The sequence below is a fragment of the Danio rerio genome, chromosome 24 (genome assembly GCF_049306965.1).
Source record: "Danio rerio strain Tuebingen ecotype United States chromosome 24, GRCz12tu, whole genome shotgun sequence".
Lineage (NCBI taxonomy): Eukaryota > Metazoa > Chordata > Actinopteri > Cypriniformes > Danionidae > Danio > Danio rerio.
In genome coordinates, this window is record NC_133199.1 from 37,120,613 (window position 1) to 37,138,202 (window position 17,590).

At 37.7% G+C, this 17,590-nt stretch overlaps 1 protein-coding gene across 4 annotated transcripts in view; it reads right to left on the minus strand.

Moving 5' to 3' along the window:
* LOC100330501 (RALY RNA binding protein like) overlaps nucleotides 1-17,590 on the minus strand; it is a 490,398-nt gene that overhangs the window by 230,344 nt on the left and 242,464 nt on the right. Inside the window, exon 1 of one of the 4 annotated variants that reach the window (XM_073940984.1) lies at nucleotides 12,036-12,290. The exons of the other annotated variants lie outside the window; for them this stretch is intronic. The gene's annotated coding sequence lies outside the window, so the exon portion shown is untranslated. Of the gene's footprint in view, nucleotides 1-12,035; nucleotides 12,291-17,590 lie in introns of those variants that run through there. 4 annotated transcript variants of the gene reach the window in all.

Sequence of the window (17,590 nt, forward strand, 5' to 3'; positions counted from 1 at the left end):
GCGTGACGTGACTACGAATCATAGTTGTTATGGGTCCAAACCCGGGAAAATTTAAACCTGCGCCCCGCCCACTAACACAGCTGTGAAGACAAACAGATCCCGAAGTCTTAAGTCAAGAAGACGCTGTGCTTACCTGGATATTATTGGAAGTGTGAGGGGAAATAATTGATTCAGCAGCCTACATGCTTACAGTGGGCGATTCATTCGTTTGTTAAAGGAAGGATCAGTAAAGACTGGTGTATGAGACTTTTGAGAATGGGCAGACAATACGCCAGGGGTGCGTGCAAAATTAGGCCAGTTTATTAGGCACAAAGGCAGCCTGCTACACGTTACACGCTACAACACTACGACCCCCTGGCTGGGGATGGGCTCTTTGGGCAAAGCAGAGTACAGGTAAGCCCTGAGAACATATAACACTTCACGCAAGAGGTGCCACAGCAATAATTGCAAATAGAAATGATATAAGTTACAGCTGAGAAAGGAGAAAAGCTCGGTCACAGAAATCACGCTTAGTAAATGATGTGCACGCTATCGGTTTCATTTTCACTGCTAAGTGCCATTCTTACCATTCCCTTGCGGAGGGTTATGACGGTCACGGGGTTATCGCACGGGCTTGTCCGCTGGGGGCTTGACAAACCACGCTGAGCATTTGTCTCGCGCTGGGCATTTGCCTAGCACTGGGCATTTGTCTAGCGCTGAACGATGTTGACCAATTGCAACAGGCTGTCATCGATCCAATCAGTGCAGATTAGCTTCGTGCTAAGGAGGGGTTTGGGAACAAATGAATCGCGGAACGATTCACATGGGAGTCGCTGGGATAATTGGGTAAAAATAAATGCATATTATAAGACCATGAAAGTGTTTTTTGACCTTGCATGCATATCAGTGTTGTTGGAGACCCATATAACTGAAATATAACCCTTTTTTATATATAATATGGGCTGTTTAAGGCATATTTTAAATTATTATAGTCATGTAATGTTGTTTACAATACAATTTTAGAAATTATAGGTGTTAATAGAAAACATACAGTAAATGAACAATGCAAATATTGACATTTTAAATTTTTTGCATCAAAATGAACCCTAAAAAGGTCTTCCCACCAAAGGACCCATTTACATAAGTCCAAAACACAAAAATGTCCTTTGATACTTCCACATTTCCACTAGCACCACGAGGCTCAGCCTGTATAACTCTAAAACAGCACTAGCAGAGGTCTGCTCTAGTGTAATTCTCATCAAAATTTAAATAATACATTTTACAGAGGTTAAAAAAAAGTCATAAACTCCACCGCTGAAGAGGGATAGAGAATGATTTTTTCTGAATCTGGCAAACCCAGGACTTCAAATAAATGGGCTCCTGCTGCGACTCCTGTACGTACACAAACCTGAATATTATAAACGTCAAACCAAGTAATGTGAATTCTCCGCATCTGTGCTCTCAAAAAACATGAAGCATATACTAAAGAAAAGAAAGAGGGGTTTTCAGATAGAGAGGGAGCCATCCGGAGATCAAAAAACCCAACACGGGATGTTGTTTATTTCAGAGACGGGTCTGTAGCTCAGTGCAGACATGCTAAAAGCACAGCGAGACGTGCAGCAGTCATGAGCTGTTTGCACTATTCAAGAGCATTCAAAGAGACCAAAGTAGCGCAAAGCACTCTGGGAGGCAGATTTGCCTCAATTTTTAATTCCGGTCTCAGTGCACTTTAGATCTTATTCTTTGTGGTGCACTCGAAATACATGAACGTTCGCCACGCAATAGGGGAATTGCAGTTTTGGGTCATGACCTTCCTGGGCCGACTGGACCGTTTATCCACACGCTCCCTGATTACAACCCATTCAATCAGCCATGCATCAATACACTCTATTTTTCTTGCAAAAACGCTATCAACAATGGAGTGTAGGGCTTTACAGCTATACATTTTCTAAATCAGCTCATATATAGGTGTTCTGAATGTCTAGATTGTAGCCTTGTTATGCTATTTATTTTTTGTTTTACGATATATTGAACCAAGATATATTACGATGAACAGTATTATTGTAATTTTAAGACCATTTTATGCTACTTATTATTAAGGATGCTCTGATCAGGATTTATGCAGCCGATATGAGTACCGAGGAGCATGTGAAGAAAAGAAAAGGCTTGCTTGGTTGGGACTTTTGAAGTTGTAAATAAATGGATTTGCTCTTCAGTGTTTGGACTTTCAGCAGTGAAAATTAAACCACACTGAACTGAACTAAACTGAACTTCAACTCTAAAAGCTTCTTCTTCTTAAGCTGCTTTGACACAATCTACATTGTAAAAGCGTTATAGAAATAAGCATGAATTGAAATGAATCTTGAAAAACATCTAGTCAAATATTATGTACTGTAGTTGTGGCAAAGATAAAATAAATCAGCTATTAGAAATGAGTTATTAAAACTAATATGTTTAGAAACTTCTCTCCGTTAAATAGAAATTGGGGGAAAAATATACAAGGGGGTTAATAATTCAGGAGCGCTACTAATTCTTATATATTATAAATTCTTATTTGACAGCACTCTTTCATTCACTGCACGTTAATAATGTCACCCGTAATATAAATAGTTTACGCCCTTCCCTCACACCTCATTCAGCTGCCATTCTTGTAGAAGGTTTAGTCACATCCCGTTTAGGTTACTGTAATTCTCTTCTGTTTGGCCTCCCTAAAAAAAAACTCTTCATAAATAACAACTGGTACAAAACGCTGCAGGCCGTATTATCACAAAAACTCCTATCTGTCACATCACACCCATTTCTACAACAGCTTCCCTGGCTTCCCATCTCTTTCAGAATTAATTATAAAATACTTCTTCTTACTTTTAAAGCCATCCACAATCTCGCTCCTCCATATCTTGCTGACCTTGTTCATATCGCCACACCTTCTCGAACACTCAGATCTTCTTCTTCCATTCAGCTCACTCCCTCTGTCCGCCTTGTCACCATGGGGAGCAGATCCTTCAGCCACTCTGCTCCTCAGCTTTGAAAATCACTTCCTCCTGATCTCCGTAATTTAGACTCTCTTTCTCAATTTAAATCCAAACTCAAAACACATCTGTTTAAAACAGCTTATTCTCTTTACCTCGACTGCATTTTTAAAGTCTGTATTGTATTCTGTTGACTTTTATTGTGTTTTTATTTGAATTGATTTTTCTAGCTGTCCTATAGACCTTTTTCTTAAAACGCAAAATTACCCATTATGCTTTGCGTGTATGCGGAAGGAGAATGCGAAGAACTTCCGGTCGGCAGCTGATGCGTGTAAACAGTCAGATTTGGACAGCTTTGAAAGGATAGTTTTAGTCTATTTTACCTGCTTTTATTCTCTTTGAACTAATACTGTTGCCCATCAGCACCATCTCCTGGACTGATCATTTAAAGAAATGCGATCTAATAGGATGGAAAACAGCTGCTGTGAGGCATTTTCCCCTCGTTGTCAGACGACATCTTCTGCAGTTTAAATGAAGCCTTGTCATCGCTAAAGTCAACATTTTCTCTTCATTTCAAATATATAACCGGCCCAAACAAATGTTACTCACCAAAATGTTTGACACACACACGTAGCCTGTACTGTGCCACTGACACACTGATTTAATAACTGTGACAAAGTGAAAATATAGGCTAGTGTCATTTCGAAATGACAGAAAAACACAAACCCTGGTGAATACAACACACGAAATAAAACACAAACGGCTCGCGATTAGAATGAACAGCAAATCAGTCAGCAGAGGATCAATAACAGACTTTTATTGGTCATTTTTGTAAATTGTACGACTTTCATACCTGTTAAGTTTCATGTCAGTACTCTGGTTTGCTCTCTCTCTCTCTCTCTCTCTCTGTGTGCGTGCATGCGTGTGTGTGTGTGTGTGTGTGTGTGTGTTAAAGAGCCGCTGAGCTAACAGCTGACAGGCCGGGAACGCACACACACACTATTTCTGACGGCAGACACGTGAACTAGGAGAACGTTTTTCTCGTATTTCTGACACGTTTGAACCACATGTGACAGATTATAACGGCTTTAACAGACACATTTCTAAGTTGTGTGTCACAAAAACACTCTGTTATCCATTAAAAACGTCATTGCAACCCATTTTCGGAGCACAAATTACCAGTTGTACACACTGTAAACGGAAGTTTTTAGCATTCTACCGGAAAACGCTGGTCATTATGGCGCCCTCCATACCGCAGCCATGAAAAAGGTCTGTACGGTGACCTTGAGTGTCATGAAAAGCGCCTTTAAATAAAATGCATTATTATTATTAGTTAATAAATTTAGCTTCTTTAACCCAAATTAAACAGGCTGTTCTAAATACTGCAAACGCAGATAAACTAACACATAAATAAATGACCTCTGCTTTTTCCATTCATTATTTCCAGCACTGATCTGATCGCCTCCTCTTTTGCACTGCCCCCAGAGTGACCCTGAATCCCAGAAGTCAGCTGCCCTTGAGTCAAGCACTTAACCTCATGTCCCTCCGTTTCCAGCAATCACTCTAGTGTAAAGGCATTGACACTTCACATATGTGTAGACACGGGTGAACTCACCCAAACACACACTGCCGGTAATAGGGTAATGCAAAAGTCACAGAGGCACAACGGCAAATGGCCAGAACTTCCAGGAAAAATGGATTGTAATGATGAACTCTACCTGAAAGAAAGCGAGAGCTGTCAGTCAACGATCCCGAGGCATTGTGTGGGATTCTGACAGAAGCAAAGCCTGTGCTTAGCGGCCTGCAAACAGCCTGAAATGAGATCTCAGCCAATCTGATTGAATTATTCGCCTCTCATTGAGACACGCCGGCGCTTTGGGCTTCAATACACCGCCATGATAAGAGAGAAGAGCATTTACCTCCAAGAGCGAACGACGTGACAGACGGAAAGAAAGGAATGAAGGAAAGAAAAAAAGAAATAGCAAAGAAATGGCAAATTAGCAAACAAACGAACGAGAGAGTCAGTAAGGGAGAAAATGAAAGAAAAGGGAAAGAGTACATGAACTAATGCAAAAATAAAGAATCAAATAAATAAATACATGAACGTATGAACAAAGAAAACCATACAATGGGTAAGTATAAGAAATAGTACAGCGTGAGAGATGTTCGGGACAGTAGAGAGATTCGTTACAGGCCCTATCAGGCCAGTGCTGCCTTGTCACAAAATTTTAATTTGCCTGCGACTATTTGTCATTTGCGTGCAGATACAGTCTTAGAATCGAGAAACAATTTGTGCTTTGAAGTCTTTGAATGCTACCTTTTCTGTGAAGTCGTAAACACCATATTGCTTTTTGGTTCCTTTTATCTGATTGGATGTTGTAAGCACATTGTTTTTTTCCACTACCTGGTAAAAACCAGTGCAGAGAAGAGACAGCAACATCAAATTATCAGGCAAAAAAAAAAAACACCTGCTTCTACCGTTGTGGAAACAGATATTTACATCTGTACAACACGACAAAAAAATGAAGTGATGTTTTGTATAGTTTTCCGTCACTTTTAATTCAGCCACCTTTTGTTTTGCAATGAAATACCTACAAATTTTTCATACTGCTATATTTTACTGCTAAATATTTTAACATTTTAAAAATATTTAAAGTCTAGATTCCACGATTTTATTTATGACATATTATTTAAAATATGTGGCTAAGTCTGCACCTATAGCCTAATGGTATTGTGCGGCGACATATAGCACCAATGTGCTCGTGGTGACCCAAGTTTGATACTCGGCTAGAGATTCTTTGCTGATTCTTCCCCTCTCTCTGCTCCCAAATTCTGAAATCTCTACTGTCCTGTCACAACAAAGGTGAAATATATATATATATATATATATATATATATATATATATATATATATATATATATATATATATATATATATATATATGCATATATATATGCATATATATATATATATATATATATATATATATATATATATATATATATATATATATATATATATGCATATGTATATATATGTGCCTAAGAAATAGCTATTATTTATTTATTTATTTATTTATTTATTTATTTTGGTGGGGCCAGTGAAAATTTTGACAGGGCAAGTAAAAATCTGAACGGCTGGTCCAGTCGGGCCAGTAGAAAATGTCCTTAGAAAACAGAGAAACAGCAAGTGAAAGAGTGAAAGAACAAAAATGAGAAGCAACGAAGAAAGAAGAGAATGAGAGCATGTAAAAATGGAAAAGAACAAAACAGAAAAAAAGACAGAAAGAAAGAAAGAAAGAAAGAAAGAAAGAAAGAAAGAAAGAAAGAAAGAAAGAAAGAAAGAAAAAAAAAGAAAAACCAAAAGAAAAAGAAAAAGAAAGAGAAAAATAAAAGAAAGAAATTAATTAAAACGATAAACACAAAAAAGTGAGTAAGCCAGCAATAAAAAGAAGGAAAGAAGGAAGGAAGAGTGAGAAGTAGAAAGAGCAGGTGAAAGAGTAAAAAAACAAATGAAGTGAACGAAAGAAAGAGAACAAGAGTGAATAAGCGATGAAAGAAAGAGAACACATTAAAAAGAGAAAAAAGGAAAAATAAAGAAATGAAGTAAAAATAAGAGAGAAAGAAAAATTTTAAAAAGAAAGAAATTTAAAAATTTAAAAACTAAATCAGACTCGTTTACAATTACGATTGAGTATCAGAAAAGTATATGAAAGAGTGAAAGAACAAAAAGCAGTGAGAGAGAAAAAATGAGCAAAAGATAAAAGAACTGAGGAAAAAGTGATCAAGAAAAAAAGAAAGTGCAAAAAAAGGAGTGAAGGAATGTAAAAAGAAAATGTGAGATTAAACAAACAAAACAAGGAACAAAAAAGCAGCAAACAACTGAAAGAAAAAACAAAAGAACGTGTGAAAGAAGCTGCAAACAAGTGGAGGATTCCTACACACCAGCAGTGGGAGATCTACAGTCTATTGGAGTAATACCTGCTTTTTCATCACAGGGATAAATGACTATATTATTACATTAAAACATACATTTCACAATAATACCGGTTTATTACATTTATAATCAAACAAACACATCCTGGGGCTGTTTTTTCTTTCTCTCTCTCTCTCTCTCTCAAAACCAGTGGCTGTACAAAGCAGCAGTGCGAGACTTCCTGTCTTTAGTGAAAATAAAGTGAGGAAATGAAGGCTGAAGCGTCTGCCAGCAGCCAGAGAGAACAATGTTCTCCAGCAAATCAATTCGCACATTAGTTTGCTTAAGGCATTCAATATAATCTCACACACTCAATTTAATCTTCATCAAATTGAGGAGTGATACACTGGATGCAGAAATGAAAACAACTGAATTAATTCGGAGCGATGAAAACGCAAAATGCATTCTGGGCCACAGACGCAACAAGATATTAAAGGTGATGTGAGCATTAAATATGCTTCTTAAAGGGGACCTATTATGCAAAAATCACTTTTAGAGGGGGTTTAAAGTTGCCCTATAAAACAATTCTGTGTATACCAAGGCATAGTGGAATAAAAAAGATCAGTATATGGAATAAGAATCAGCACCTTTAAAGCCTGGTTTATACTTCTGCGTCAAGTGACCGGCGTAACCCACGGCGCATGCAACACGCGTAGCTGTGCATACTTTTGCGCACTGTCTCTGTTGGTCTGCATTAACACTTCCGAAACGCTAGTTAGCAGTGAGGTGTAAATGTTCCTCTGTGTCGAGTTCCTTTGTTGCTGTTTTGCTTTTCCTGAACACTTCCGGGATGTACAAGTGGCTCAAACTCGCTCATTTTGAGGCAGGAACCGGCGGACATGCAACAACTTTAACTATGAGGTAAACACAAAACAAAACTTTCCATCCGGAGCTCCTTCACGGGACTCCACACTTGTAAACAATCACTCCATCAGGCTCGCACCATTCACTCGGCTCTCGGTCCCGCCCAGACTCGTCAGCGCTACCAAGCCGACCAATCACAGAGCTTGCGCTACGCGTCGTTGCGATGTGTAGTTACTGTACATTTTTTAAGAGGTGCACGTCAGCGACGCCGACGACCACGGCGAAGGGCTATGCGTCAGCATACGCCGGCGTTTGACGCAGAAGTATAAATCAGTCTGAGGCCATGGTGCTCCACCTGAAAAAGGTTGTATTGAATAATAGGAACCATTTTTTATTATTTTTTGTCTCTTTTCTTTTAATCAAACAATTATTTGTATTGGTCATGTAAGGGTCATATATTAACTGAACTTCTAATGTTGTGGGTGAGTGCTGTGCATACTTATTAGCATTTTTACAGAAGTAGATAGATGCGGGTCCAAAATTAAATTCAGCTCTGCAGAAACTTCCTGTCTGAAGAGAGGTGTTAAAACTGAACACAGAACACAGAAAGATGTATACTTTGTTGTTGGGCAGAGAATTCATAGAAAAAGAGGAAGTATGCTGAAGGGGCGGCCAATGGAGGACTAAACAATGACTGACAAGTGACGTTACACCAAAACTCCACCTGTTAAGATCGGTGGTGTATATATGCTGAAGTCAGGAAATGTATGTTAGTTGCGAACCTCTTGAATGTAATTCTTGTATTGCATTGGGGTAATGTAACCCAGAGCTCTGTCATCGAATTATTCATTTGTGTCTAATAAATTACTAATATTTTTGTCATTGAAGAAAAACCTCTCCTGACCTTTTCTCTTAAACACGCATGGAATAGAGATTGATATTCCAACAGTTGTTTGCCATCTCCAGGTTAGAGGAAAGTCCTTATCCCAAGTAGAGAAGTTCAAGTATCTTGGGGCTTTGTTCACGAGTGAGGGTAAGTTGGAGCGTGAGATTGACAGGCGGATCGGTGCAGCGACAGTAGTAATGCTGTCCATGTACCAGACCATTGTGGTGAAGAAAGAGCTGAGCCCAAAAGCAAAGCTCTTGATTTACCAGTCAATCTACATTCCTATTCTCACCTATGGTCATGAGCTTTGGGTCATGACCGAAAGGACAATATCTCGGATACAAGTGGCTGAAATGAGTTTCCTTCTTAGGGTGGCAGGGCGCACCCTTATAGACAGGGTGAGGAGCTCTGTCACTTGGTAGGAGCTCGGAGTAGAGCCACTGCTCCTGCATATCGAGAGAAGTCAGTTGAGGTGGCTCGAGCATCTGTTTCGGATGCCTCCAGAACGACCACCTCCTTTCTTTCCTTCTTTCACAAGCCCCAATTTGTTTAATGTACGTTACTGGGCAACCACAGCATGAGGCATGTTCAAACTCTCCTCAGGACGCAAAGATCGCAAGATTTACAGATTACATATCTATTCAGCTGCACTCAGAAGAGACATGAGGTGTTTAGTTACATCTCTTGTTAATTAATCGTGTTTATTGTGAAATTTGAAGCGTATGTTTTAACAAACACATGTAGGCTGCTGAGTCATGTCAAATTCATTTTAATAGATGATAACTTAGCCTTTATCCACAACAGATCTGGTGACCAAAATAGGTTAACGTGACTCTGATTGGGTTTATATTTGTCCGTGTTCAGCATACATCATGCTCTGTGTGTCTGTAAGAGTGGCACGTCAGAGCGGAGCTCAATAATATTCTCAAAACGAACCATATATGGTCAATCATGGACCTTCTGATTCTATGGGTATTTTATACCCAGCTTATAAAACCGTTTCTGGTACCTACCGAAGCTATAAACCTGCTATGTAGATTTCAGAGAAATACTTAACTTATTAAATCAATGCAGTATATGGCACCTTTAAACATTGTGTGGTAAAAGTGTGTGAATATAGCCTGTTTCTAATGGTAAACATGTATTAATTAAATTTTTATAATCACACTTGATAAAAACAGCCTGCAGAAAGACTTTGACTGACATTCTGCCTTTGTACGTGTCATCAGAGGGGAAAGCCCCACCCCCAAGTGACAATTTCTCCCTCGTTAGCATAAACAGCCCTGAATGTGAAGCTGTCCGCCATTAAAATTTTTAAATCTGCCTCTATGCTCCGCCCTCTATTGAAAAAGAGCACAATCTCATTGAATTTGAAGCGACAGTCACCAAAACAGCACAATCTGGACCAAAGCCTAAATAGGCCAGATTTAAAGAGTTATAAAACATTATGTGATATTTTGATCTGAAACTTCACATACACACTTAAGGGACATCAGAGACTTATTTTAAATATTGTAAAAAGGGGCATAATAGGTCCTCTTTAAATGGGAAAAAGAAAACATCATCTGCTACAGATGCTTATCAGTAAATAATGTCCAAATGATAGGAGTTGTTGGATTAGGTCCATTGTGAGTTTTAGCACTCAAGCTAACTACAAACCTGAACAGATGGCATTAAAAAGAGGAGCGTAATGTCAAAGTAGTGCGTTTCCAGTTCACCTACTCGGGAAACTCCAGCCTGATTGGTTCATTCTGTTTGCCACAAAGAGTGTTTATAATCCACAGTCATCTGGCTTTAGTGGTTGTGTGTATTTTGATTGTTTGCAGCAATTTATTATTGTTAGCCACAATCCTACCACAAAACACATTTCTAAAATGTAGGGAAAAATACACTCTCAAAATGCATGTAACTTCTGAAGTACATGATTTACCCATCAGGATTTAAAGGCATAAAAGGAAATGTAAATTGCTGATAATGTACTCACCCTCAGGCCATCCAAGATGTAGGTGACTTTTTCTTTGATAGACCATTGAACAAGACTTTTATGCAAAACCTTGACAGATAGTGATTTATACTGTACACCTCAATGGCTGGCCTTATAGAAGTCTAATAAATTGCAATATATGCAAATCACATATGACGGACAAGTTCACATATAAAATATGTCATATATTACAAGATGGGCACTTTCATAAAGTTTTTTTAATCTTTGAACCCTCTAAATTATCAGCCCCCCTGTTTATTTTTTCCCCAATTTCTGTTTAACGGAGAGAAGATTTGTTCAACACATTTCTAAACATAATAGTTTTAATAACTCATTTCTAATAACTGGATTATTTTATCTTTGCCATGATGACTAATTAATATTTGACTAGATATTTTTAAGACACTTCTATACAGCTTAAGGAGACATTTAAAGGCTTAACTAGGTTAATTAAGTTAACTAAGCAGGTTAGGGCATTTTTACATTTAAAAAATGTAAAACTGCTTTTATTCTAGCCGAAATAAAACAAATAACACTTTCTCCAGAAGAAAAAAAACATTTTTAGACATCCTTTGAAAATGTCCTTTTTCTGGTAAACATTTCGGAAATATTAATAAAAAAAAAAAAAGAAAAATCAAAGAGGGGCTAATAGTTCTGACTTCAACTGTATATAAACAACTTAGCTTTACTTAGGGTATGTTTTGTTGTAGGTTTCAGATCCACAAGTGCAACAGAAGGCAGGGTTTGTTGTCCAAATGAACCACTGACCTAAACTCTTCTCTAATCCCAACCAATAGTGTTTTAAGAAGCAAGCATAAAAGAAATTGCAGTCTTTTGCAAACTTACAGTCTTTTGGTGAATGGATAACTCCCCCACATCGATAACACATTCCAGCAACCTTTGTATAATTTCTTTCATCAGTGTCCACTTTAAAAACAGTAGCACTCTCTTTATCTCTGTGCAAATCTGCCATCTCATTATTTGCTGCTTCAAAAGCTTGAACTTTTTCTTAGTGCAGTTTCAAAAGTTAATCCATCTTCAGCCAGTAATCCTCGTTGTATGTTGTCATCATTAACACCACACACTAATCTGTCTCTCACTGTGAGTATGTCTCCAAAATCAAAATCTTGTGCAAGTTTTCTTAATTCAGCCACATACTCTACTATGCTTTCTTCAGGGCGTCTGTTACGAGTTAAACTTCCACCTCTGAACTATTTCACTTGGCTTTGGATTAAAGTGGTTTTTCTATAAATTCACCAATCCATCAAAATTCTTTGCACCTGGTTTTTATGGACTCAGCAAATTTCTCATCAATGTGTACGTCGGTGCCCCAACACAACTCAACAATATTGCTTGTTTCTTCTGTGTTTTTAACATCATTTGCCACAAAGAAATGATTCAATTTCTCACAATATTCTTCCCATAATTGTGACTTACTATCAAATGGTGTCACGCGTCAACCATTCCAGCCATTTCACTCTTTCCAGGTGCTAGCAGTTTGTTCAATAAGCTGAGCGCTTTAGCGTCCAGTTTCTAATTTGCTTCTTTGAATCACCAACTTGTCTTTGTCTTCATCACTGTTTCACTGTTAATCCTTGTCGCCATATGTTGTATCTTGATTTAATAAAGGGAACTCAGAGCCAAACGTTCATGCTGGTCATTTATTGGGACACCACCAAGACAATACACAGCAAACTGTTAACACACCTGTTGGGCTTCTTCTCAGCCCCTTCGTGTCCTTGCACACACCATCAAGTGACACATCGCCCCCTACTGGACAACATTATTATGCCATACTACAGCAACCATGTAGCTTTACCTTGCTTTTAGATTGTTTTTATCTCTTTTGTGTATCTGTGCTTGACCGAATCCAAGCGCACAACTCAACCATACAAAGTGAGCTGCTGAGCAAACTGACCACAACAGGAAAGTTGTTCTTATGGAGATAGATAGCTGAAGCAAACATATTCATTTAAAAATCATAGACTCCTTTAAATTGTTTGGTGATATGTGCTTGGTGTTATGCAAAGAACTACACAAAACAATTCTAGATTTGTCAACAATATGTCCATGTTCATAACATTTCCCGAACAAAATACATACCCAGAGCTATGTCTGCTTGCAGTTTTTGTTTTTGCATATGCATTAGAGAATGCTGTGTACACTCTTTGACTATCTCAAATTTCTCTCGTACGTGCCATTTACACATCCTCTTTAAGCATGAATCCACCAGAGGGCGCAATATACAATTCAGCCAATCAGACTGACCCACCCACCCCCTTCTCTAAACCCAACCGATAGTGTTTTCAAAAGCAAACGTAAAAGAAAATGCACTGCAAACATCTAGGTTTACCTCGATTTTCCATAGTTTTTATTTATTTTGTGTAACTGTGCTTCACTAAAGCCAAGCGCTCACAAGTATAACACCGTAGAAAGTGTGAAAAGTCATCCATATGGAGATAGTTGAGGCAAAAAATAAATAAATTACAAGTTGTTTATGTGGTGGTATGCAAAGAACTACACAAACAAATTCTTTATTAGTAAATAATATGTCTTTGTAAATATCATTAGTGTAAAAATGGAACAAAGGTTAGTGGCACCATGCTGCCCCTTTTGTTAACTTTATCTAGAAACTTTTCAGATTTTACCACGTTTTCAGCCTGTTATTAATTTATTTTTTGCTTTTGTTTTACGTGGCTTCTGAAACCGTTCTTCATCGGACTCAAACCCAGTCATCGCGGTCAACTCTGCTCTGCATCCCAAATCTGGTAACACCCGAAAAGCTGTCAATATTGATGTAAGCAGTCAGTGGTATCGCAATTAGAAATTGACGGCTGCCCCATAGCGTTTATTTTACAGACAAAATACAGCAAGGCATAGCCCCAGATATATATATGTGGTTTCCCAGAAATGTAGACCTGGGTACATATCCACAATGAGCCTGTATTGTATTTTCGTAGTTTAAAAAAATATATAAGCTGTATTTATAATGAGCCTGTGTTGAATATATCATGCCACCATTGACATGACTAGTTTCAGTAGTCATGTCAAAGCATTAACTAAATCAGCATACTATCATCTCAAAAACATTGCAAGAATCAGATGCTTTGTTTCCAGTGAAGACGTACAGAAACTTGTTCATGCTTTTATCACCAGCAGGGTGGATTACTGTGATGGAATCCTCACTGGCCTTACTAAAAAGACAGTTGCAGCTCATCCAGAACACTGCAGCCAGGATTCTCACAAGAACCAGAAAATCAGAGCACATCACACCTGTCCTCAGGTCTTTACAATGGCTCCCAGTTCCGTTCAGAATAGAGTTTAAAGTGTTATCACTTGTCTATTAATCACTAAATGGCCTAGGACCTAAATACATCACAGATATGCTCACTGAATACAAACCTAACAGATCAGTCAGATCATTAGGATCAAATAAATTAGAAATAACAAGAGTTCAGTCAAAGCAGGGTGAATCCGCCTTCAGCTATTATGTCCCCTACTGCTGCAATCAGCTTTCAGAAATGATCAGAAGTGCTCTAACACTAGGTACATTCAAGACTGAAAACACATCTGTTTAGCTGTGCCTCTACTGAATAAGCAATGTGCTATGTCCGACAGATCACACTATTGTGTCTTTCATTCTTTTAAAACCTGTTTAACACATTTTAATCTGTTTTTAATCATTTTTATTCTTTGTTGTTTTTATTTGTTTATACTTGTTTCTTTTATTCTTGTTTATGTGAAACACTTTGAATTACCATTGTGTATGAAATGTGCTATATATATATATATATATATATATATATATATATATATATATATATATATATATATATATATATATATTAGGGGTGTAACGATACACTCAGCTCACGGTATAATGTTCACGATTCGATATGTATCACGATATTTGGAATAAAAATTGAAAATTTAACTGAAATGCAAATTTTACCAGGTAAACTATTTTTTATTTCTTTTGTTTAAACTTGTTAAACTGAACCTTCTTTAAGAAAATAAATTAAACAGGCCTGTCTCCGGAAAATAAAACAATTTAAAAACTTCTTTAAAAAATTATTGAAATGACAGAAACCAAATTAAGGAACAATTTAAGTAAAGGTGCAAAAAATAAGCTTTTTATTCAATTGAATTTAACAGTAAGAGCTTAAGGCTTTGCTTGGGCACTTGCGTTTTTTGTGTGTGCAAAAAAAAATCCACATTTCCAGGTATTTAATTCATATTTAATTAAATTCATTTAGAGACATCTCTAACTACAATTGTTAATAGTCAAAACTCATTTAGAGATATCTGCAAATATTTTTCAATGGAAGTCAATGGAGATCAATATCTCCATTGATCCATCAATTTGATCTGTACTAGTACAATTGTAATTGCAGATATCTCTAATTGTTATTCTGACTAGTCGAATTATAATTATGACTAGTCAAAATATAATTAGAGATATCTCTAAATATATTTATGGACAGTCAAAACAAAGGTTTAAATGCTAAAACGGCCTGCCATACGCGCGCGTCTATCAAAGTCCGCCCTCTGTAGTAACAGCTCACGGTCAGCTCACGTCTTGATTTTGCGGCGGGAACATTATATGAAGACAAAATGATATTTTAGGGTGAATTGTACCTTATAAATACAGTATGTGACTTTTTCAACACAATTAGGAGGTATCCCTGTCGCTGTGCAAAGTATGTAAATCACTGTGAAGACTTTAAAACTTAAGATGTTTGACCCAGTATGCGTGTCGAAAAGCAGACGAGTCTAAAGCAATGACTGTACAACCGAAATGTTGCCAGACGTCTGATTTTGAGAGGATGGGCCATCCTCTATTTCAACTCCACTCATCTTGGTCTGTTAACATTACTGCTGCTGCAATCTGAACTCACGTGCGACAGCAGGTGGAACGTAGCTCACGTGCAAACAGCTCAACTAATAAGAGAAAACGGACGTCATATCGTAATCAAATCGTCATAACGCCACGATGCATATTGTGACATTTTTGCATCGCAATAAATCGTACAACGATAAATCGTTACACCCCTAATATATATATATATATATATATATATATATATATATATATATATATATATATATATATATATATATATATATATATATATATATATATATATAAACTTGCCTGACTATGACCATTTATTATAAAAATAAATATGGTATATTTCTATATTGTTTTGGATAGGGTTCACACACAAATGAGTATTCTGTCATCATGTGCTCACCCTGTACTTGTTCCAAAGCGGTTTCATTCACTCCTTTTAAGTTTGACATGAATAAAAGTTGGTCTATTTGATCCGCACGGCGTTGGATTCGGCTCACAGAGAATGGTGCACAACAAAAGCCCATTTACAACGACAAGCATTTCATAAATTATGCACACATATTGCTGCAGGAATCCACAGATTAATGCAGACAAATCACATATGTGTGCCAAAATCACTTTTGTGACTAATTAGAGATTGAAATAGGTTTTCTGTCAGATTGTTTGAATGTGGATTGACTTTCCTAACTAAGCCTGCAATTCTCTTGGTTTGTGTATGGCTGGCTAATTGCAGTGACTCATTTCCATAAATACTTCAGAGCATTGATAGTAATTAGCTTTATCTCGTTCCTAATGAGTGTGCTTGGTTTGATCCTGCAAGAGACATGCTGCCTGCATCAGATACACACACGCATTCAGTCGGTGTTGAAAATCTGCTGAAGCTCGCCATGTACGAGAACGCCGGAGATTATAATGAGCTCCAAAAGACCTCTGAGAGGAGCAGATTATGGATAAAGAGAGAAACCCCCAGTGCTAAATTGACCCTGTAATTAAGTACCATTGAAAAAACACTCCCCAAAATAATTATAATACGGTAAACTTCTGTCATACTGACAACATAAAATATTTGTTTTTAGCAGCTTGGTGAAATATCATACAAAATTAACTGTAGGAAATTAAATATTAATAATTCACCTTCTTAATAATATAAATGTATGTGGTTCTCTGGGAATGTAGGGCGGATAAGATAAAGAACCAGTCAAATTGGTTCAACTCTATATAATATGATATTAGCACAAAATGCAGCTGCCAGAGTTCTTACCAGTTCTAGAAAATATGATCATATCACCCCAATGTTATCCTCCTTACACTGGCTGCCTGTTAAGTTTCGTATTGAATTTAAAATATTACTTCTCACCTATAAAGCTCTACATAATCCAGCTCCTGTTTATCTAACCAACCTTTTGTCTCGCTACAATCCAGCTCGCTCTTTAAGATCTCAAAACTCAGGGCTTTTGGTAGTAACTAGAATAGCAAAGTCGAGTAAAGGAGGTCGAGCCTTTTCCTTTATGGCTCCTACACTCTGGAATAGCCTTCCTGATAACATCCGAGGCTCAGACACACTCTCTCAGTTCAAAATAGATTAAAGACCTATCTGTTTAGTAAAGCATACACTCAGTGCATCACTTAGCGGGTTTCCACACAAGTTTCTGCATCTTGTTTATATACACTATGAACAGCAGCTACGCTAATTATTCTCTTCTTTTCTCCATTTCCACCTGGGGATACTCATCCCGAGGTCCTCAGATTATGCGGAGTCACTGATTGGATCCAAGACCAGCGACGAGATAATCCCAAGGTGTCCATATCCGGGACCAGGCCGTATCCTGAGCTGCTGCTGCGCTGGTGGTCAAGGGGGAGTGGAGAGCATGAGACTGATTCTAGTGACGCTCCAGGGACAGACGAGTCTTTACTGAGGCCAGCTTCCAGCCTCCACCGCTGAGACTGCAGCTCTACACAAGACTTTTGGCCAGCGGAGAAATTAAAATGGTCGTGCCCAACTGAGATTCTGGTTCTCTCAAGGTTCTTTTTCTTCACTCTCCTATTGGTGAACTTTTTTTCCCCCTCTCTGCTGTCGCCACTGGCTTGCATGGTTCAGGATCTGTAGAGCTACACATCGATGGATTTGCTCTTCAGT